At 33.1% G+C, this 25,613-nt stretch overlaps 2 long non-coding RNA genes across 2 annotated transcripts in view; both read right to left on the reverse strand.

The window, feature by feature from the left end:
- The window catches only part of LOC144578688 (uncharacterized), an 867,227-nt gene that overhangs the window by 662,061 nt on the left and 179,553 nt on the right, over positions 1 to 25,613 (reverse strand). The gene's annotated exons all lie outside the window — the stretch shown is intronic.
- Positions 1,448 to 11,639, reverse strand: LOC144578822 (uncharacterized). Its single transcript, XR_013525256.1, has 3 exons — positions 11,353 to 11,639; positions 7,623 to 7,691; positions 1,448 to 1,656 (listed from the first exon to the last, which is right to left on the reverse strand). It is a non-coding gene; the product is annotated as an uncharacterized LOC144578822 (long non-coding RNA).

Genomic DNA, 25,613 nt, shown 5'->3' on the forward strand with positions numbered 1-25,613 from the left:
AAAGAAGAAAAGAATTATAAGCTATGTTAACTGAGATAAGGGGCTTGTTGATTAAGGTGATTTTTACTGTCCTCATACCTGCAAAGTATCAAAACCAAGGTGTTCTTGCTGCTTGTCTTATGGTAGTTTATTAAGTGATAATTTCCCATATAAAAATACTAAACAAAAATTCAAAATAAATGAAATATTTATTAGTTATGAACTGTTTACCTAGAATCAATGAGATATCTGGAGTAATCTATTCACATTATAAGCAATCAGATCTTGAGAAAAGTATCTGATAATTATAGTCATGTTTGACCCAAAGAACCAATAATATATGATTCAAAATAAAAGTTCAATAAAATGATAACAAAGGAGAATATAACATTTCTCTCAAGGTTAAAACAAGGTATTTTTTATCTAAAATAAACATTTTTTCTTAAGCTTCATATTTTGACTATTTCAGATATCCTAGATACTATAGTGAGAAAAGTTATTTTCTCAATTTACAAAATATATGTATGACAAAACACATTGGAACAGCTAACAATAGAAGCAGCATGTTAATTTATGTTAATTATTGTGATAACCTTAGGCTTTTACAGAGTAGAGTAAGACCTAGAACCATGACATGATAATTAACAATCAAGTGGAATGCAAGTCACAGTGTTATCTAGTGGGAAGAATACACAAAAGAGTTGGTGCCTTACATCTAGCTCTGCCACAGTTAACTTCTTTATTATATAAAGAAGTGACATAAGTGATGGCTAATCTTGCCATCGCTCCAATATTTTGGCAAAATAGGCTCTGATGTCTAGAGAGAGTGCAGCAAGTTCAATGTCAGGAAACGTAAACTGATGTGGTAAGAGCAAAGGGTGTGCACTGACATCTGATACAATCTAATCTATGGAACAGTTAATTTAATAAATGGTTCCAGTTTATCAGGGTCAACCAGAAAGTCCCTACTTGCTATTGTTTGAATGTTTGATTCCTGCAAACCTCATGTTGAAATTTGATCCCCAACGCTGGAGGCGGGACCTGATGAGAGGAATTGGGTCATGGGGCTGACTACCTCATGGATAGACTGATGCCACCTCTGGCAGGGGTAGGAGAAGGTGAGTCAACTCTCCCTTTATTCATTCCTGAAAGAGTTGGATGTTAAAAAGAGCCTGCCACCTCCCCCGACACCTTTGCTTCCTCTCTTGCCATGCAATTTTTGCACATGCTAGCTCCCTTTTTTTCTGCCATTAGTGGACTCAGTCTACGGCCCTACCAGAAGCCAAACAGGTATCAGTACCATGCTTCTCAAACAGCCTGCAAAACTGCAAGCCAAATTAGCCTTTTGTCTTTGCTCATTACCCAGTTTCAGGTATTCCTTTATAGCAGCACAAAACAGACTAAGACAGTACTATATTACTTTTCCAGTGCTTCTGTAGAAAAAGGACAAAACACTAGGTGGCTTAAACAATAGAAATTTTTATTGTCACAGTTTTAGAAGCTAGAGGTCCAAAATCAAAAAGTCAACAAGATTTGTTTCTTCTGAGGATCATGAGGTAAAATCTGTTCCATTATTGTCTCTCCTGGTAGCCTCAGATGTTTCTTGGTTTTACAGATGGCATTTTTTCTGTGTTTTCACATCTTCTATGCACATCTATTTCTGTGTCCACATTTTCCCTTTTATAAAGACAGCAGTCATATTGAATTAGGACCCATCCTAATGATTTTGTCTTAACTTGATCATCTATAGTCATGTTGCTAATAATCCATATGAAGGTCCTGGCTTCTCACATACATTTCTCCATTAAAAGTATAGTGTAGTACTATGACAAATGTCTTACTAAAATCATTCATACTGTTTAATCCTGTCTATGAATTCCAGTCATGTACTAAAGGAAATCAATGTAGTCTGAAATGAAGTCTTCATTGTGAACTCTCCACTAGCTCTCCATCAGAGGATTAGCATCATTGACTTCAGAATTAAACAGAAGTGTCTGATTTTCACAATTTCTTCTGATTTTCCTGAGATAGGTACCCACTCATATAATATTTTTTCTACTTTTTATATAATCTCAATAAAAAATATTTTACTGCCCTCTAAACTTTTTATTTTAAATGACATTTAACATCAATTAATGTACTATACATCAGTAAATGACAAAAGTCACACTACTATCTCAACAAACACAAAAAAAGCACTTCAAAAATTATAACATCCCTTCATGACTAAAAAAATAAACTCCACAATCTGAGAATAGAAGGAAATTTTCTCAATATGATAAGGAACATCTGCAAGAAACCCCCACAGCTAACACCATATTTAAGGGAGAATATATTTCCCTTAAAATCAGGCGTAAGACAAGGATACCTTTTCTTACTACTTCTATTCAACATTGTTATGGAGGTTCTAATCAGGGTAAATAATCAAGAAAATAAGAGGCATCTCAATTTGAAAAGAAGAAATTATATCTGCAGATGATATAATCTTGTACATGATCATAAAGAATTTAGAAAAAATTATTAGAGCTAACAAATGATATTGCAAAGTTTCAGAATTCATGCTTATATGTGAAAATCAGTTTTGTTTTCATATGTAGTGTTTTTAAACTAAAAAGAATTTTATTTACAATAGCATCAAAAATTAAATACTTAGGAATAATTTAACAAAAGGCATGCCAAATCTATACCTAAAAACAATACAACGCTGTGGAAAAAATTAAAGAAAACCTAAATTAATGAAAAGGTCCCCCTATTTGTGTATCAAAAAAATTAACATTATGAAGATGACACTATTTCACAAATTAATATACAGATTTAATGTACTCTTCCTCAACATTGCAACTGATTTCCTTGCAGAAATTACAAGCTAATACTACAATTCATACTAAAATTCAAGCGACCCAGAATAGCCAAAACAATCTTGAAAAAGAACAACAAAAACATTCCCTGATTTCAAAGCTTACTACCAACTTACAGTAATCAAGACGTTACGGTATTGGCATAAGGATAATTATAGAGATAAATAAAATAAGATTGAGTGTCCAAAATTAAACAGTCATGTTTTTGATAGATTATTTTTCAACAAGGATTCCAAGATAGTCAGATAGGAAAATAATGGTGTTTTCAACTATTTTCTAAGTTAATTGGATAACCAGATTAAAAGAAGAAATTTAGACCTGTCTCTCAAGCCATATACAAAAATGAATGCAGAATGAATCAAAAACTTAAATGTAAGAAGCTATAACATAGAAGAAAAAAATCTTCATGATCTCATATAAGGCAATGATTTCATATATGTGACACCAAAAGCACAAGCAAGAAAAGAGAGTTAAAAAGAGATGAAAATTATCTCATCAAGTTTTTAAAAAATTGTGCTTCAAATGAAATCATCAAAAGGTCAAGATAATCTACAGATTGAGTGAATGCTTTGGAAAATTATTTGTCTTATAAATAATTTGTATCTAGAATATATAAAGAACTATTACAGTTCAATAATAAAGAGACATAACCCAACAAAAAAATGGGAAAAAATGATTTGAATATAGATTTCTCCAAAGAAGATGTGTAAATGGTTAATAAACACATGAAGTGTTGCTCATCATCATTAGCTCATTAGCCATTAGTCATGCAAATCAAAACTAGAAATAGATACCATTTCACGTCCACTAGGTTTGCTAGAATACTAAAGACAGATGACAACAAGGGTTGACAAGGAGGTAGCGATATTGAAACTCGTATACAGGTGATGGGAATGCAAAATGATGAAGCTGCTAGGGGAAATAGTCTGGTAGTTCCTCAAATGATTAGACACAGAGTTACCATATAATCCAGCAATTCTATGCCTAGGTACATACTAAAATAATCAAAATTTATATCCACATAAAAGCTTTACACTAACATTCATAGCAGTTGTTTTAATATCCCCAAAGGGATAGCAACCCAAAAGCCCATCAACTGAAGAAGGGGTAAGTAAAAAATGGTATAGACATACAATGAAGTAAGCACTGATACATGCTACAACATAGATGAACCTTGAAAACACTACATTAAGTAAAAGAAGCCAGTTACATGAAACCACATATTGAATGATTCTGTTTTATGAAATATCAGAAATAGGGAATACAAAGACAGAAATTAGATTAGTAATTACCAAGAACTGGAGTTCAGGGGGATTTGGGTTGACAGATAATGGGTATGGGTTTTTGTCGAGGGTAATAAAAGTATGCACACTTCTATGAATATTATAAGAGCCAATGAGTTGTCTACTTCAAATTGGTAAATTATTATATGAATTATATTTCAATTAGACTTTTTTTTTTTAAATGACATTCAAGTGTTACAAATGACAACTGGCAGTCTCAGTGCTAGGTATAAATAGAAAAGGGTGGAGATGGCAAGAAAGTAGAAAACGTTTAAGTCCTGTATAAAGGAGATGTCTGTAGTTCTGTTCAAACCTATTTTTGTCAACCAGGAATAGGGTCAACACTGCCAAATGTTTAAATTCATTTAAAAGAAAAAAAACCCTGAAAACCTTGAAGTTAACATACATTCTCCCAACTTAAAAATGTTAGTGACTAATTCAGCATTGGTCCAACAAAACATTTGAAGTCATTCTACAATGACTGTTATACTTTCCAGTATACTGTTCTTCCCAATGTTTATGATTGCAGGGGAGACTGGGATTCATATTAGCTTATCTTTGCAATCGATATTTTAGGCATCTATTATAATAACAACAACCATCAATAATTGTTCAATGTTCAGTCCAAATACTGAACTAAGATTATCGTAAGTATTTACTAAATTTCACAACAATTCTATTAAGTCCCATTATTTTTCACATTTAAAAGATGAGAAACGTGTTCTCTTGAAAGCATTTGTCTATGTCACACAGTTAATAAATGCTCACTTGGGATTTAAAAGCAGGCATCTGATGCCAGAAATTGTGCTCCTCCTAATTACACTATGCTGTTTATATGTGATGAGCCTCCTGAGGGCACATGATTTCTGTCTTCAAAGCCCTGATAATCTCATACAGAGAAAGATACATGCAGAAATCCAGCATAATATGGTATGTGTACTATTGATACAATAGGCTAGAAAAAAAGTGTCTAAACTCTGTGCAAAGGTTGACAACATAGCTGATATTTTTTAAATGGAGAAACATGAATTTTCCAGAATGCAAAAGAGGAATAAACTCTTTGAAACACAGAATGCTCATCCCATGCAAAGGTAGAAATGATGGGAATATACTTGGAAATAAGGTTAATGATAGGTAGGGTCAAAGCACAAAATAAGTAGTTTTCTATTATATTATGAAAGATAAGAAGTCTGAAAATTCACGTTAGGAGAAATAGTATGGAATTAGTGTAGAGCCTGGTTTAAAAACACACAAGCAGGAAGATCATTTAAAAAGACGTTATTTAGTACCAGTAAGAGGTGACAAACCCTGAAACAGTAACCAAAAAAAAGAAGAAGAAAAAAAAGTTTATCTTTAAATGTGTGGTTAAAACACCCTATGTTCTCACTTATAAGTGGGAGCTAAGCTATGAGAATGCAAAACGCATAAGAATGACATAATGGGCTATCAGGGGAAAAGGGCAAGAAGGTGGTGAGGGATAAAAGACTACAAAGTGCCATGTACACTGCTCGGGTGATGGGTGCACCAAATTCTCACAAATCACCACTAAAGAACTTACACATGTAACCAAACACCACCTATTCCTCAATAACTTACGGATAAATAAATGAATACACTAGGCAAATGTTAAATACAAGAGTAAAAAATAAATTAAAAAAATAAATGTGTGGTGAACTGGTTAATAGTAATATTGTGTTTGTTCTCTTATCACTTGCTACTGACATATATCTAAAATATTTTAAAAGATTTGTGTGTATCAAAATGTTAATTATTTAGGTTGCATTTGTAGTCTGTAAATTAAATTTGAAAAGGCACAATGAAGCCTTTCAAAGAGCAAGGATAAGCAAGGGGACAAAAAAAATTTTGATTTTAGGTGCTGAGGCAAACAAAATAATGACTAAAGTAGATATGAATACAAGCAAAGCCACTGTAATCTAATTAAATTTCATCTTTACTGAAAAGTAAATTCCACCCCTACCCCCAACTACAAGACTTCAGATGGCAAAGTTTTAATTTAATTTAATTCAGATTGCAAATTGTATGAAATTAGAATGAGCATATCTAAACATAAAGTATACTCATTGAAAGCTTAATCCATAACCTATAAAATATATCCCCATTATTATAACATATATTCCTAACATATAGCATATTATATTATTGCTAATAGAGCACCTAGTATGTAAAGTTTTTTGTGAGCAATACATTTCTAAAACATCTACATTTTAATTAAATTGCCTCCTTGAACATATTTTGGATTCTATTATGGACTAGCAGAACAGAAATATAATTTTTTTGTTTTTGTTTTGTTTTTAGTTTTCCAAAAGGAAAACAGTGCCACCTAATGTTAACTATCACTGACAATATACATGGAAGTTTACATAATCACACAAAATAGTAGATTCAAAATACTTTTTCTTAAAATTATTTTAAAATTAATTAAATTACAATTTGAGACTTCTATGTAAGGAAAAACATTTATGTTTGGAATTAAATTTCAGCAATAATTAAAGTAACTTTTCTGACATTTTCATCAAACCCTCCACTTAATTTTTAACAAATTTAGACTGTTAAGTATTCTCTGAGGGTGAATAATTATATTAGGCACCTTTGCATTTCTTTTTTGTGCTAACACAGAGGTATTTAGTAAACATTTACCAGCTGGACTCTCTTACATAATGTAGCTGTGATTAAAAAAATATTTAAATTCTAAACAGATAAAAGAATAAAGTGAAGGAAATAAGAGGATATAACTGTCCATTTTTATGTTGTAAAGGTAATGCATCATCATTATAGAAGATTGGAAAAATTCCAGAGTAGAAGAAAAAATAAATGATCTCAGAAAAAAAGGTTTATTTACCTTTGGATTATTTTCTTAGGAGGTTTCTGTAGATGTAGTTTATATTGTTTGTTATAGGATTCTGTGACCATAATATGTTGTTAAAATTTAAATCTAATTTGCTTTTTTCAAACTTTCTTAAATATTTGTTATTTAATTATTTCTAAACATTAACTTATACTTTCAATATATTTATTTCAATGAAATATTGTCATTTACTTAATTCACTATTTGAGATATTTAGGATGTATTTCATTTAGTATATTATGAATTGATAGTGCTTTATATTTGCCATATATTCTTTTAGCAATATATATTTAATATATCTTTATGCTAGAGGAGAATTATTGTGATTCCATAAAGCTGTTAATGTTCTAAATTTTTCCATTTGTAACTTTACACTTCACATATTTTTTAAATAAGAAACATTCTGATTTCCTCATTTTAAGGTTAAGAAATCCAGTACCCCAATTTCTCATTAGTTATAATAAGAATATAAAATAGAGCTCAGATCTTTATTAATTCAATACTATACTATTGTACATTCAAACATATCATTGACAAAATAGCATGTTTCTGTCTTCGTATATTCTCGTATAATTTAGTTTTAAATTTTTGACAGAAATTAGTTTTACAGTCTTTTTTAAAATGCAATTTAATTACCTGACATTGCTCTGGAATAGTCTAATAATAGACTGAAGTTCACAAGAGACAGTCTTTTCCACAAAGAATCTGTAAAATAGTATTTTAGTAGAGTATAACATGTACACAGCTACATCAAGCTGTTTAGTAAGTATGTATGGTTAATACATACATAACACTTAATAAAAAGTACTTAATAATAATAGTATTAAATAGCTTGATGAATTTTCATCAAGTAAGATTCTACATCTAATCCAAAATCAGTTCAAAGAGAATATTAGCTGCCCAGACACCCCTCCCATCTTCTGAATTTAAACCTTTCTTCAGTTACTACAGAGCCCCAGCTACCCACAACCCACAACACACATACACCAAACATGGGTAACTACTACTGCGACTTGTATCACCCCAGATGGCCTGTTGTTAAGTGGAATTCTACAATGTACACACTTATATATCTGGTTTACTTCACTCAAAAATATATGGATTCATACATGTTGGTGCATGTAGTTTTATTCTACCTGTATGCCACCAATAGAGAAACTATGACTTACAGGTCAAATCTCATACTTCAACCTCCTGTTTTTGTCAAAGTTTTATTGCAACACAGCTATGCTGATATATTTACATTCTTTCTATGGTTGCTTTCACACCACGATGGCAGAGTTGAGCAGTTGTGACAGAGACCTTATGGCCTGCAAAGCATAAATTACATACTATCTGGATTCCTATAGAAAAATAATGTGCTGATTCTAATCTAAAATACATATGATAGAATTTGCTTTATTTCAAACCTGGGACTTTTATCAGTAGTGCTGCTATGACATAATAGTACATGTAGTTTCATGAACATATAAATACATATATATACATATATACATATATGTGGTTTATATTATGGAGAATTATAGTTGAGCAGTTCTGAATATATCCAGTTTTAGATAATATTAGCAAAGTATTCTCTAAAATGAACTCTATCAATCTATACCTCACCAATATGGCATGAGTGTTCCCATTGGCCTACATCTACATCCAGCATCCAGACCAAATTGTCTGTATTTTTCATTTTAGCCATTCTGCTGGGTGTGTAATGGTGCCATATTGTGATTTCAAATTACACATCTTTAATAATTAATAAAGTTGAGCATTTTTTAATATGTTCACCGGGCAATGGGTTATCTTCCTCCATGAAGTACCTATTAAAGTCTTTTATGTTTCCCTTTTGGATTTTGTTTCTTTTTTGTAGAAATATATAAGGGATGTGAGTCTTTTGCAGGTGTATTTCTTTCTTTTTTTTTTTTTTTTACGGATATTTATTTCAACAGATTTTCCTACACGGTTATTTACTATTTCACTCTCTGAATTACATTGCTTAAAACAACAGAAATTGTTAACTTTAATACAGTTAAATTTAGTATTTTTTTATTAAATGTTTGAAAATGTTCATGTTCCTTTTGAGAAACCTTGGCCTATTCCAATTTCGAGGAGATTCTCCTATTTTTTTTAAAGACCTATTGTGTTATTTACACATGCAGATTCTGAATGTTACCTGAAATTGATTTTATGTTGTGTGAGGGAGGCACCATAGTTATTTTCTTTTGTAGTAGAAATGCTCCGTTTATCAAACAGCATTTGTTGAAAATAATTCCTACATTACATACTGGAAAAAGGATCAATGCAACAAGAAGAGCTAATGATCCTTAATATATACACACCCAATACAGGAGCACCCATATATATAAGGCAAGTTCTTAGTGACTTACAAAGAGACTCAGACTCCCACACAATAATAGTGGGAGGCTTTAACACCCTATTGTCAATATTAGACAGATCAACCAGACAGAAAATTAACAAGGATATCCAGGACTTGAACTCAGACCTGGAACAAGGAAACTTAATAGATATTTACAGAACTCTCCACCCCAAATCCACAGAATATGCATTCTTCTCAGCACCATCACCCCTACTCTAAAATTGACCACATACATGGAAGTAAATCACTCCTCAGCAAATGCAAAAGAACAGAAATCATAACAAACAGTCTCAGACCACAATGCAATCAAGTTAGAACTCAGAATTCAGAAACTAACTCAGAATCGCACAGCTTCATAGCAACTGAACAGCTGGCTCTTGAATGTTGACTGGATAAACAATGACATGAAGGCAAAAATAAAGATGTTCTTCAAAACCAACAAGAATGAAGACACAACATACCAGAATCTCTGGGACATATTTAAAGCAGCCTCTAGAGGAAAATATACAGCAATAAGTGCCCACATGAGAAGCAAGGAGAGATCCAAAATTGACACCGTATCATCAAAATTGAAAGAGCTAGAGGAGCAAGATCAAATAAACTCAAAACCCAGCAGAAGACAAGAAATAATAAGATCAGAGCAGACTGAAGGAGATAGAGACACAAAACCCCTTCAAAAAATCAATAAATCCAGGAGCTGGTTTTTCGAAAAGATTAACAGAATAGACCACTAGCCAGATTAATAAAAAAGAAAAAAGAGAATAACTGAATAGATGCAATAAAACACTATAAAGGGGATATCACCACAGATTCCGCAGAAATACAAACCATCATCAGAGATTATTACAATCAACTCTATGCACATAAACTAGTAAACCTGGAAGAAATGGATAAATTCCTGGACACTTGCCTACTCCCAAGCCTAAACCAGGAAGAAGCTGAAACCCTGAATAGACCAATAACAAGGTCTGAAGTTGAGGCAGCAATTAAGAGATCACCACACAAAAAAAGCCCAGGTCCAGATGGGTTCACAGGCGAATTCTACCAGGCATACAAACAGGAGCTGGTACCATTCCTTCTGAAACTATTCCAAATAATCCAAAAAGAGGGAATCCTTCCCAAATCATTTTATGAGACCAACATCATCCTGATACCAAAACCCAGCAGAGACTCAACAAGAAAAGAAAACTTCAGGCCAATATCCATGATGAACATAGATGCAAAAATCTTCAATAAAATACTGGCAAGCCGATTGCAACAGCACATCAAAAACCTTATCCATCATGATCAAGTAGGATTCATCCCAGGGATGCAAGGCTGGTTCAACATACGCAAGTCCATAAATGTAATTCACCACATAAACAGAACCAAAGACAAAAACCACATGATTATCTCAATTGATGCAGAGAATGCCTTTGACAAAATTCAACAGCCCTTTATGCTAAAAACCCTCAATAAACTAGGTAGTGATGGAATGTATCTCAAAATAATAAAAGCTATTTACGACAAACCAACAGCTAATATCATAATGAATGGGCAAAAACTGGAAGCATTCCCTTTGAAATCTGGCACTAGACAAGGATGCCCTCTCTCACCACTCCTATTCAATATAGTACTGGAAGTTCTAGCCAGAGCAATCAGGCAAGAAAAAGAAATAAAGGGTATTCAAATAGGAAAGGAGGAAGTCAAATTGTCTCTATTTTCAGACGACATGATTGTATATCTGGACGACACCATAAAAAAAAAAGAAAAAGAAAATAATTATTTCTCCATTGTGCTGTAGAGACACCATTAACACTTTGGATTTTAATGTCTTTTCTTTCAATATTAATTTTCCTTATATCATTGGATCTATTTTCAGATTCTCAGTTATATACCATTGTTTTTGATTTGTAATAGTGCTATAGCCTGGTAAGTATCAATATCTGGTAAAACAAGTAAACTTACATAATTCCTTAAAATTTTCTTAGGTATTATTTCAAAGTTATTGATACTCACTGAATATTCCATGTGCTACTTTTTTTTCTTTGCCCACTTTAAGAGAATGCTATTAGTCCTGTTGAGCAGGTTATAAGCAGAAGTAACAGTTCTAGACAAAAGCATTCAAGCAGATATGAGTATTCCATTCCACTTTCTGCCAGGGAGTGAGAAGGTTTATTGCAGAGATGGAAAAATAAGATGAGAAAACTCAGATTCCTAAGTCACCACAGGATAATAGGAAACCTGGGAGGACTTTTGCACGTACATGAATATTTTGCAGAGAGGATAAGTCACTGAGATTTTGGGGCAGTTTGCTCTCTTAGCATAATCCTGTACTATTATGACTAATTCAGCTATTCTTGGTATGATAAAGGTTCTTTGATTTGGGTTCTGTTTTTCCCTAAAACAAGGGGCATCACTATCTATTGGAGTCTTACTTTATGGAACATAAAGGAGATGCCTTATTTACTGTAATAATCATTTCATTTAGATATATTGTGCTGCTATCTTTCTTGAGAAGACATATTGTCTAAATAAAGGTAATGTATAAATTAGATACATAAGTACTCTGCCTATCACATTTCTCAGAAGACACAGTAACATTTATTTCACATAGATGTAGAGACATTTACTTTTTTCTGAATCTGACTTTTAGTATCTCATGAATCCACCTGCATCTTAGAGTCCTTCAGATATCTTGACTGAACATAAATCAGCCCAAACCTTAGAAGATGCTATTTCTCATACGTTCCCCTATCAGCCCTCCACTTTACCACAATGTAAGAGTCAAGTAAAACCCCAGCTAAGTCTAAGCATAAAATTAGTGTTTTGCAAAGATTTTATAACATCAACTGTCCTAGTCTTTACTCCCCAGTCCTAGTTCTCCCACCTTGCACAGCAGTACACTATAAATCTCTACGCTATTGTCTCTGCTGCCCCTGTTCATCACCTTCTGTTGCCATTTTGCCTATATATTTTTGTTTCCTTTACTATGTGAAATACTCCTTGAACAAACAGCTTTGGCCATCCAAGTTGCAGATCCAAAATTCTAAGCTAGGTACATTATGTAGATACAACATCCCCTTTTTCAACTGAGTACAGAAGCAGAAATTGACCCTAAGCAAATAGTACTTGACCTTAATGTAATTAAAATAATGTTAAAGTGGCATTAAGATAGCTTCAAAGAAGAGTCACATATGCTTAGAATTTCAGAATTATCATGTTCTAAGAAAAATGCCACTTAATAGCAAAACAGGGTTGCCTACCCTCTGAGATTTCCTTTTAATTAATGCCAGCTCTCTGTGTGATTATTAACAATATACTGCAATTTTAACGTTTATTCATTCTGAGGCAAAACACTGGAACATAGAATAATTTTGCCAAATGAATTTTACTTTGTCATCCACAAATGAATCAACAGTTCAATACAGGTCTTGTCAACTAATATGCAAAGTTATCTATTTAGACTGAGGTAATCAGGTGCATGCAGTTCCCCATAAAAAAGTTTGCTTCACTTACCTCAAAGAAAAAAATAAAAGTTCTAGAATAAGTTTGAGAGCCAAGTCATAACTTAGCAAGAACAATTCCACTGTTACTATAGAAACCAACACAGAGAGGCATTATTTCTTTTGTGTGTGTGTGTGTGTGGCATGTTTTTTTCTAAATATAATTTTTGAGTTTTGGAATACATGTGCAGAATGTGCAGGTTTGTTACATAGGTATACACATGCTATGATGGTTTGCTGCATCCATCAACCCATCATCTACACTAAGTATTTCTCCTAATGCTTTCCCTCCCCTAGTGCTTTTCCCTCTCCTAATGCTTTCCCTCCCCTCCACCCCTCAATAGGCCCCAGTGTGTGATGTTCCCCTCCCTGTGTCCATACGTTCTCATTGTTCAACTCCCACTTATGAGTGGGAACATGTGGTGTTTGGTTTTCTGATCCTGTGTTAGTTTGCTGAGAATGATGGTTTCCAGCTTCATCCATGTCCCTGCAAAGGACATGAACTCATCCATTTTTATGGCTGCATAGTATTTAATGATGCATATATTCCACATTTTCTTTATCCAGTCTATCACTGATGGGCATTTGGGTTGGTTCTAAGTCTTTGCTACTGTGAGTAGTGCTACAATAAATATATGTGCACATGTGTTTTCGTAGTAGAAAAATGTATAAACCTTTGGGTTTATACCCAATATTGGGACTGCTGGGTCAAATGGTATTTCTAGTTCTAGATCCTTGAGGAATTGCCACACTGTCTTCCACAGTGGTTGAACTAATTTACAACACTAATTTACTGTTGATGGCATCAATTTTTTATACTGTCCCCCTTGGTATTCTAATCTCCAGAGTCTTTGGGCACAGGCATAAATTAATTCCCAGCCACCAAGTTTGCAGAGTCTGATGATAAGTCATGGAGACACTGAACTGTCTTGACCACTAATCCACACTTCACACTGGGAAAATGTAGCAAGTACAGGAACTGATAAGGAGAAAACAGGCTTTCTCAGGATAAGCTATAAAAAGAACACATATAGATAGAAGCCAACATATGTCACATCAAAACTACTGGCAAAGCAACCTTACACAGTTACATTCTTTCAAGCCAACCATATATCATCTTTAAAGAACAAAAGTATTAAAATATTTTTTAAATAGATAATCTGGTGAAATTAGCTTTTAATGAAGAATAATATTATTTTGGTGAATTTTTAATCAGTAATTATTTGCTTTCTGCAGGTATTTAAGGAGAAAAAAGGAGACAACACAAAAGTATCTCTGTACATATAAAAAGACGAGACCAGAAATTTTAGGAAATTAAGTTGTCTCACATAAGGGGTTAATGAAAAATACTAAAGGAAAATATTTTAATAAATTTTGCCTTACAGAAAATGTTATGGATATATGAATGTACACATACACATATATATATGTGTGTGTGTATGTGTGTGTGTGTGTGTGTGTATCTTACATATTTAACTAAAAATATTTCCTGAGGTGTATGTATATTTTTCTGATCTTTCACTGAAAATAAAATGCAAAAAATGTTAGATATTAGTCAGTTGAATATTCTTTTTAATTTCAGGGATTCAAGTGCATTTTCATGACCTCTTTGGCCAGGCTCATTTAAGCTAAAAATAATCTATTTATGCCCCAATTATTTTTCTGTCCCACATGTAACCTCCTATGTTTGGACAATTTTTTCCAACTTTTTTCTGTAGGATTTCTGTGCTGTAATAACATTTACTTGAGCTTTTCAAGGTTAGATTTCAGGTTAGTTTGAGGCAGAAAATGAAGCAAAGCAGTTGAAGAACCTTTCAGGACCTACTTACAGATACAACTAAGTTCTACATGTGGGGACACTCAAAGCTTTGCTGTAGTGCAACATGTGCTAGGAGAATTATGGAACGCTTTCGTGTTTGAGAGTATATACCCCGGATTCTCAGACTCCTTAACTGGATGAGTGATGCTTATCAATCCAATTCAATTTACCTAACACTTATTGAGTGTTAAAACCCACAAAAGGTCTATAATCATTACTGTGAGAATATTAAAATTAGGTAGAAAGACATAAATCCTATCATGGAAGTGTGGGGAAATGCTATTGTAATAAAATGGATATTGAGTCTTATGGTTGCATCAAAAATGCTTTCACAGATGCAGCTTTTTCACAGTGTTTGAATAGAAGCCAGTGTTTGATAGCTAGAACAGGAAGTTAAAAGAAAATTTCAAGTAAGGGAACAGCATGAATGATGACAGAATAGATATAATGCTAAAAATATTACTGAAATCATTTTAAAAATAATTATTGACTTAAATCATTTAATTCAGTAAAGAATTTCCCAACTCCAAATTATTATATATCTACTTTCAGTATTTCCAACTTCACATTATTGTGAATTTTAGTAAATTAGATGTATTTTCCATGTTTTCCTTCAAGGAAAATTAGTTTTGGTTCTGGAGCTACATAGCCTATGTTTCACTCCTGGGTTACATTAGTGATCTATGCCTGCTTCATAAAATTTATATTTCTTTCCTGCTTACTAACCTGAAGATTTAAAAAAGTATTTTGTAAATTTAAAACTTGATTTTCAATCTGGACCTATTGTTAAATCTTTAGCAGTTTTTCCACCTCTTCATTTTCATTTGAAGTAGCTGTCAATTTTACTTGTTCTTAAATACCAAACATTGCACATTTGCATTTCAATAAACACAATACGGGCCAAATATTTTGGAAATGCCAATTGTAGGTAAAATATCAACTGGTATACCATGTATTTCAACAGTTCCTAAACTTTCTAGATATAGCTTCAGTGTTTTTGATTGAAGTTATTCAGAAAATAAAGAAGAGATTGTCATAAATTTCATAGGAAAAATTATTTTAACAATGTAAAAATCTCAACATCATTAACTATTAATTATGGACTTTTAATATATGAAAATTTTTCCTGTACATATTTTTATTAACTATAGTGATACCTACCCTTCTGTAATTTGCAACTTAGAAAAATGTCTTGACCGATTCTTTGTTTTAAAGAAAACAACTAAACCGCTTAGTTTGAAATCCCTAGCCTTCAATACTTTAGTCTCAAGAAACTGTCCAGAATTTATCTCACTTTTATTTGCATGAGTTCTCTAAGTTTGAAGAAGTGAATGGGAAGTTTAATCATCCAGCTTCTACGTATTTACTAGAAAATAATATCAAAATTAATCCCTTTTGTCCTACCTGTCTATCTTGCACAGATTATAAAATCTAGCAGAAGCACCATTTTCCTCTTTGACATCAGACTAAATCATCTTTTATAATCCAATATCCATCATGAATTACATTGTCCCTCTACCATGATATAGCATGCTCATATAAAAGGCATGTCCATCAGTAATACCACATTTCTATCAGCTGTAACATAAATCAGTCTGCAGATGAGGCCTGATTCCAAGGTATTTTAGTTCCACCCTTTTCTTATACACCTATACAATATGGCTTGGCAGTAATGGTGAGAACCTCTAGTTTGTATTATCAATTGCTATAAATCATGTGCTGCCTGTAGCAAGTTTTCATGCTATTTTGTTTTATATAAACTCATATAGTGCATGCTTAATTTTAGAGCAAGTATGCTTAACGTTGTTTTATCATATATTGTTCTTATATGAAATATTATGTATGTTTATAAAATGGAATATTATGCTTGACATGATAATGAGAGCAACTTTTCACTGTTCTACAGAACTAGCCAATGCCTTCTAAATCTTAGATAATCAAGTAAATTAATGTACAGCTCTTCAATGAATATTACCTGCAAAATGCCATGAAAGTTGTGCTAAGAATATGCACAGATATACAAACAAAGCTTTCGCCATCAAGAAGCTTACAATCAAATTAATCTTAGCATCTAAGCAACAATAGTAAATATAAATACTTTGGCAAGTACTCAAAACCTCCACCGTAATGGATATTCATGAAGTCTTTGGGGAAAGTAAATGAAGACAAAAATCTATAGCAGTTGTATTTTCTCATGATGTCTGTGAATACCAAGGAAACAGACGACGTGATAAGTCTTTCTCATGATCTGAGCAAGTTTTATTTCATCATTAAAGAAAAATAACATTTTCCCTTTGAAGCAATCTATTGTCCTATCTTACTTTCACATTGCTTTCATTGATATATTCATTATACAATAAAAAAGAAAAAAGAATGTAAGTTGAATATGTCTAGATTATTACTATCACTTCATTCCTAATTTAAAGAGATTCAATTTGCACATCCCTTATTTTTCTTTGTTTGAAAATTAAATACTTTCAGCTTAGACCATTTGCGCATTAGCATCTATAATTCTAAATAGTTGTATGAGCAACATTTGGGTTCGTGACCAGCATCAGTAGAACATATTTTATATAGATCCTGCATATTAAGTACTAGAAATGTGAATGCAAAATAAACAGATGTTTTTATATACAGCTCAGGTACTATTTGGCAAGTTTAGTAGATATGCTCTAGTTTTGCTGCCTCTGTTTTATAAACAACCAAATCCATTGTAACAAGGGCTTAACATCTCTTAATCTCAAACAATAGACATGAGATATATTTAGCAGGGCCAATTTCACTCCAAATCTCTAATTCTGAAGCAGAAAATAAATAAATAACTTCTTGAAAATTTGTTTTATTTCTCCTTTATTGAAACTTCTCAAAAAATAACAGTCATACAGTACAGGAAATATCAGAAAGCAAAATGTCACAAGGCTGAATACTTGCCACATGTTATTAACAATCAGCATTGGGAGGCAGAGATTGCAGTGAGCCAAGATAATTCCACTGCACTCTAATGTGGAAAACAGAGAAAGACCGTGCCTCAAATAAATATATACACATATACACAGATAGATATATACAATTAGGATTTAAAAATTTGAAAGTCGGCATAATATTTGATGAAAGATATGCTCATATGCCTATCTGTTCATTTTTTGTGTGTGTGCTTTTCTTTTTTTTTTGTAGAGACAAAGTCCCACTCTGTCGCCCAGGCTGGAGTGTAGTGGTGTGATCTAGGCTCATTGCAACCTCCACCTCCCAGGTTCAAGCAATTGTTCTGCCTCAGCCTCCTGAGTAGCTGGGACTACATGCGTACGCTTCCATACCCACCTAATTTCTTGTATATTAGTAGAGACAGGTTTCTCCATGTTGCCCAGGCTGGTCTCTAACTCCTGAGCTCAGGCAATCTGCCTCAGCCCCCTCAAAGTGCTAGGATTACAGGCGTGAGCCACTGTGCCCGGCCTTTTTTTGCATTTTATCTGACATCAGAAACGTATTATCAGATAGCAGTATGAAAACAGAATAAATCACAAACATTATCATTTCAGAATATCACTGCCACACTTTAAAATCTGTTCAAGCAAAGTCTCTGGTTCACTCTAAAGATGAAGGTTAGTTTAGGTAACTCAAATAATTATGACACTTGCATATTAAGATTAAGACAACACCCAATCAAAAATACTACTTATAAAAAACCTTAAAAAACACAAAAGGAAGTTTAGAGTAAAATATTAAATGAAAAAAATACAGTATAAATCTATGTTGTAATTTCTTGCATAATCTCATCTAAGTGATATGTATACATATGTTAAGTATATGTGTACGTATAATATGCATATGTATGATTGCAATATATAAAACGATTTAAGTATACCAAAATAGAACTCGTTATGGAATCTAAATGTGTTTAATAAGCATCATAATAACTATCAACAGTTTCCAGAAGATTTAAATGTATTTAATTTTCAGAGCAGCCCTGCAAAGATATGGGTGCTCTGCTAATAAAAATACCCTTCACTAGCCTCATCACCCTGAAAGCAGCTGCAATTAAGCAGCCATTTTGTAAAATGTGAGCCCGTTTCCTTCTTCACAGTGAATCTGGCATAGGCTACACAGTAGTCCTAATGTGGATCAATCAAAATGCTTTCCAAGGTTTTTTTGCTTCTTGATGTAAGACAGCTAGAGACAGGAGAATGAGCCCTCCCCACAGAAGTCAATACTCCAATCCACTGTTCCAGATGTCTATTTTTTGAATATTCTGTGTGAAAACCCTTAACTTTTAGTAATAGGATGCTATACTACTTAATGAGGCTGTACATATTAAGAAAAATAGGAGTAGAGGTGTGTGATTATTCCTCTATTTGCAGGTTTCCTCTAAACTTAGACATTTCATATTTGTTAGGTCCTACATATTTTCATATCTGTACAGAATCTGTACACTTATAATTAATCTCTGAATGTACTCCTGTAAAATTGAAAAGATTTAATTATAACTAGCAGTCTTAACTGACAGAATTACTCTAATCACTTACTATCAGAGGAAATTGAGGCTTGTGGAAGTTAAGTATCTTTTTTCAAAATCGTATAGCCACTGGATATTAGAGACACCTTTTCGGATCAGATCTGAATCCCAAATGAAAGGTCAGGACAAGTGAGGGCTCATTGAGGATTTTCATTAGCTTAAAAAAATTTTGTCTCTATTTTCCAGATTTTACACAGTAAGTAAATACAGTTGTTCTTCATCTGTAGGAGATTTGTTCCAGGACCCTCATGACACCAAAAATCCACAGAGTCCCAAGTCCATTATATAAAATGGTATTTGCATATAACTTAGGAATATCCTACCATATACTTTAAAATATCTCTAGATTATTTATGATACTAAAACAGTATAACTCTGTGTAAATAGCTGTTATTCCGTATCATTGAGGGAATAATGACAAAAACATTCTGTACCTGTTGAGTACATATGCACCTGTACCATTTTTATATAAATGTGTTTGATTTGCATTTGGTTGAATCAAAATATGCAGAACCCACAAATACAGAAGGGCTTTCTGTATTTATAAATGAAAATAGAAAGTAACTGTTAAAACTTTAAATAAAATTTAAAAATAAAACCTGTATATTAAGTAGCATAGCATCCTATTACTAAAAGTTAAGGTTTTCACACAGAATATTCAAAAAATAGACATCTGGAACAGTGGGTTGGAGTATTGACTTCTGTGGGGAGGGCCAGGTGTGTTGAAATGAAATGACAAATTGTGTCTATTATATCTGTTTGTTTTTATATTTTATGGTCAATTATTGAATATATATCCTGTTTGCTTAAGAGTATATTTTCTGCAATAGTAAGGTGTACTATGATAGATAACAGATTAGGTAGAGAGATAGATATACACACACACACCTACACACACATATTCAAAAAGTCAAGGTAGTTAATTATATTCAAGTCACCTCTGCCCATACCAAATGTTGAGGCTACGTAAAAATGCTCCTCTTTATTAAAGTCTGATTTGGCTGTATTCATATAAGTATATCAACTTTCTATAGAGTGATATTTTCATAGGACTTTTAAAATTTTGTCAAGCATTCTACATCTTTATATTTTAGACATGCTTCTGGTATAAAGAAAAGACTTTTTAAAAGTAGAATAATCTTTTACCTACTGTTGTACTCTGATTCATTATAGTCATTCTTTGATTAACACATTTGCTATAAATCAACCATTTTGAGTTTATTCTTTTGATGGCTCTATCTGTTCTTTCTTCTCCCACTGTTTATTTCTGAACAATTATTTTCATTTTTCTATATCTTATGCTCTGTAGGCTTAAAAATTATACTCTATTACTATCAGATTCCTCCAGAAATTTCAAAATGCTTCAATTTATCAAAGTCTAACATCCGTCAGCATTTTTACCCTTTATACAAAAAAAAAAAAAAGAAACTGCAATAAACTTACAAAAATAAAGTTTCAGGTATGCTTTTCTGCTATTTCCTCCTAGATTTTCATCATTCAACTGGAGTAATTTTTCTTCTGCCTAAAGATACCCTTCTTTTTGTGCCATCTGCTAAAAAAATTATTTCTCTTAGTCTATATTTGTCTAAAATGCTGTTAAGAATTAGAAAAAAAATATGTCTACTATAGTTTCACAGATGTGAATGTTTCACAAGTTACAGTTAATCTTTGGGCTGCATCTAATATCTCTTAAGTCACCTATTGATTTTTAAATTTTAGTTATTATTGTGTTTCTCAAGTTGAGAATTTGATTTTCTCATTTCAACATGAGATTTGGAGGAAAAAAATCTAAATCATATCATCTGATATTATAGGAATATTGTCATTTCTGTTTCTAGGAATCTGTATGATACAGATTGGTACATCTAACAATAGAACGATTACATTTCCTTTTATGAAAGACAATAATTATGTAAGTGGCAGTATGTATTTTTTCCACTAAGCAGTAATGTCTATTTATTGTCACAGAAAGTACTTTGGCTGGGAAGTCAGGCAGTTTTAGAGATACTTCATTTTCCCCAAGGAATTCATATACTAGCATGGTTAGTTATGTTTATTTCAAGGGGGTATGTCATATAAATTCAGTCCTTGACATGCAATTCAGGAAATTGAGTCTTTTTTTATATAGTCCACTGATTGTAAAGTCCACGAACAGTTTATTGGATAGTTTCTACTCAATCAGTCTGCCTGGTGTAATTTTTCCCGAGGGATTGAAACTTCATGTTGTTATTCCAATCCCAGGGAGTTCTACTTTGTTTCAATAGTTGAGATCATGATTACACTTTACTGTGACTTATATAGACTTGTTATTAAATTGTTGTTTCTATTTGCTTGATATTCTAGCAGCAACTTCTGAAAAAAAGCAGTTGCAAATAAAAGAAGACTACGTCGTGTATCCTCCATTAAACAAAGAACTGCTGGGAATATTGCCTGTTATTTTTCTTTTATTCTACATCAGGAACAAGCAAAATGGTAATTTTGTACTAAATGTGTACTATTTTCTTTTTCACAATTTTACTTTTTTAAGTCCTGCACACGGCAATGATATCACTCTTTCTCAAGCTATTATTAAATTGATCATCTTTACCATAGGTTAAAAGATGATATCACATCCTAATACTCCACTTAACTGAAGAATAATGCTATTTTAAAAGCATGTGGTGGTAAACACATTTAGGCTTTCCTTTTAATATTTATTTTTGTAAATATGATAAAGCACAAGTATTTATTGATCTGCTACTTTATAACCAGCACTAGACTCTGCACACTTAGAAATGAAGAATATTCCTCTTTGAAAGAACACAGGTCGAAAAATACTAACATTAAAAAAAGATCCCTATTAATGGCTCAAATTAATTAAATGCATGCATGTCTTTGTAATATTTGTCCAAAAATTCATGTCCTAAGCTTTTTTAAAGATGACATAAAACACTATAATTTTTACTGTGTCCTCCCTGTTCCTTTAGGACTTGCCAGAAATACCTACCTCCTCAAAACTCTCAAAGAAGTGAATTTATACCGCTTTTATACATTTTTTATTATTATGATTATGATTATTACTATTTTGAGATGGAGTTTCGCTCTTGTTACCCAGGCTGTAGTGCAATGGTGCAATCTCGGCTCACCGCAACCTCCGCCTCCTGGGTTCAGGCAATTCTCCTGCCTCAGCCTCCCGAGCAGCTGGGACTACAGGCACCCGCCACCATGCCCAGCTAATTTTTTGTATTTTTAGTAGAGACAGGGTTTCACCATGTTGACCAGGATGGTCTCGATCTCTTGACCTCGTGCTCCACCTGCCTCGGCCTTCCAAAGTGCTGGGATTACAGGCGTGAGCCACCGCGCCCGGCCCTGATCTATTTTTTTTTTTTTTTTACAATTATTTACCACCATTTGATACTTCTGTTTAAGAGAATTAATATTTTAATTAGCAGAGTCCATGTCCTATTTATTTACATATGCTCCATGATGGCCAACTTAATGACATGCACATAGTAGGTTTTCATAAAAACAGCAATGAATGATTAAAGTTATTTAATAAAAGGGTAAAACTCAATGAATACTGAGTAATTTAAAATATCTTTGAGAATGTTGTAGATTTGAAAACAAACTAAATAAGCAAATTACTAAGAAGAGCATTATAAAAGATCAGAAATTATAAAAACGAAGCAATCTAGAGATAGTGAATACATTTTCCTAGTGGGAATAAACAGAGTTGATTGTAGATTTTAGTGCACAGAACAGATAACTTGTAGTCAATTTATGGAAGAACATAAATATCAGATATCAGACTTTAGGCTTAATAAATAATTAGTAGTCCTGGATTTTGGTTAACGGTAATTTTATAATATCCTGAAATCAAATAAACACATCACTCTCCTCACTAACTGCCAGATAAACCTCTTTCTATCAACACATGATAAAATTCTTGTAAGATGGCCAGGCGCAGTGGCTCACACCTATAATCCCAGCACTTTGAGATGTGGAATTTTGTAAAAGCAAGTGTGTGTGTGTGTGTGTGTGTGTGTGTGTTTTTTTTTTTTTTTTTTTTTTTTTTTTTTTTTTTTTTTTTTTTTTTTTTGCTCATAGTCATTCTTTACTCTTTCTTTTGATAATGCTTATTCAGGCCTCATTTTAAACCTGGACTTCACTAAGAAATCCCTTTCCTGCAGAGTGTAAATCTCCCAAGACCTTCATTGTGTGTGCCTCTTTAATATATCACTAGGTATTACTAATATAATTTTTTTCTTTCTGCTAGGAAAATATACAAGCTTCTAAACACTTGCACAAGTATCTATGGTCCCCATCTCTTGTTTTAACAATAGCACCTAACACAGGGCCTAGTCCATATTAAGTATCCAAAATCAGATTTTATGAACAAGTATGTACTAGGGTTATGGCCCTGTGGAAGTGCCATGGGACTGCAATGTGACAAAATCATGACACCTACTCTTGTAATTTGTACAGTAAAGTCAGACGATAAAAAACAGAAGCTTAATCTGAAAAAAAATTAACAATAAAAAGCACACAACAATATCAAACACAAAATGTTCTTTCCAATGAATAATATAGATGACTTTTTTGATTTTAGATATGGAAAAGTCTGTGTGATCTGTAGTTTTAGACAGAAATCACAAATGAGATAGGAGTCGAGCTGAAAGTTTAAAGATCCATAGAATAACCTGGGAAGACAGGAGAAAAGAGAACCATACAAGTGAGGTAGATTATTAAAAACTACAAGAAAAGAAGGAAAGCAGTTATAAGGTATACTCCCTGAATGTAGAGCCGACCAGTTTTGCATTGCAGAAGTTCATATAGGAAGTAGTAGGTGGTGATTACGGGTAACAGCATTAAACATGGACTACAGAAAGTCATTACTAATGGGATGCAGGATTCATCTAGAAACTTTTCTCAGTCTTCATGAAGTGTCACCTGCATAAATTGCCAGCCATATTGTTTTTCATCCAGGTCAGTCACATTTTCTTTTTATTTCCCATCCTTTAATTCTTGATTTGCTCTTTTGACATTTTACTCTATGCTGATTGAGAGGATTTTGTTTTTCATTTTTTTCATCTAAAATTTGACATTTTTCACTGTAGTGGTTAGTTCTTTACCTCGTTCCAGCCCCACCTTCACTTTTGCTTCACTTGTTATGATATCCTGGCAATCCTCTTGTAATATTTTGACCTTTGTATATACACTATTTGGGAGGTATTGTTTTATTTTGTTTACTTTTTAAAAAGAAAATCATTGTTAATTCAACTTTTTCTACTTTAGTACATAGCCTAGGAAGGTCAGCAAACAAAACTATCCAGATTTTAACTCATGCAATTAGTAATAAAGTATTTTGAGAACAGTCAGGTTGCGATTTTTAAAACTCCCTGTGAAGATTAATTTACAACTATACATGAGACACAGTACAGAGAAAGTTGTGGTGTTACTTTAGTAGTTTAGAGAAGAAATAGGGTCTACCTGATATGGAGATGAAACTATGTTCCCCCAAATTCATGCACTGAAACTTAATCGCCAATTTAATAGCTTTAAGAGATGTGGTGCTATGCTTTGAGTTTATCCACACTCATCTTGAAAAAGTGGATGATCACAATTGCTTTCTTTTCTCTTCTCTTTCCCTCTCTTTTATTCTTGCCCTCCTGTTTTGTTATTTCCTTCCTTTATTTTTCTTTCATTATTCACTTTAGGAAGTATAGTAAGGCAATACTAGTGGGTGCCTAGCTATCCTGATTTCTCTCTTTCTACTTTTGTACCTTTCCGTAGCTGTGCTCTACCTAAGCTCAAAGATATTCTGAATCAACTTCAGCTCTTGATAAAGTTTTATCATTGTTTGAAGCAAGTAAGTAAAGTCAAAAAAGCATATTAAAAACTGGATACAGGCCAGATGGTATGGTTCACACCTGTAATCCCAGAACTTTGGAAGGCCCAGATGGGTGGATCACCTGACGTCAGGAGTTCTAGACCAGCCTGGCTAACATGGTGAAATCCCATTTCTACTGAAAATAAAATAGTAAAAATACAAAAAATTAGCTGAGTGTGGTGGGGAGCACCTGTAATATCAGTTATCTGGGAAGCTGAGGCAGGAGAATTGCTTGAACCCAAGAGGCAGAGGTTGCAGTGAGCCAAGACTGAGCCATTGCACTACAGCTTGGGCAACAAGAGCAAAACTCTGCCTTAAAAATAAAACAAGGAATTGGATTCAAGATGGCTGAACAGAAAATGAAACACCGCATATTCTCACTCATAGGTGGGTGATGAAAAATGAGAACACATGGACACAGGGAGGGGAGTACTAAACACTGGGGTCTATTGGGGGGGAAAGGGGAGGGCCAGTGGGAGGGGGAGGTGGGGAGGGATAGCCTGGGGAGAAATGCCAAATGTGGGTGAAGGGGAGAAGAAAAGCAAAGCACACTGCCATGTGTGTACCTACGCAACT

Source organism: Callithrix jacchus, chromosome 12 (genome assembly GCF_049354715.1).
Source record: "Callithrix jacchus isolate 240 chromosome 12, calJac240_pri, whole genome shotgun sequence".
Classification (NCBI taxonomy): domain Eukaryota; kingdom Metazoa; phylum Chordata; class Mammalia; order Primates; family Cebidae; genus Callithrix; species Callithrix jacchus.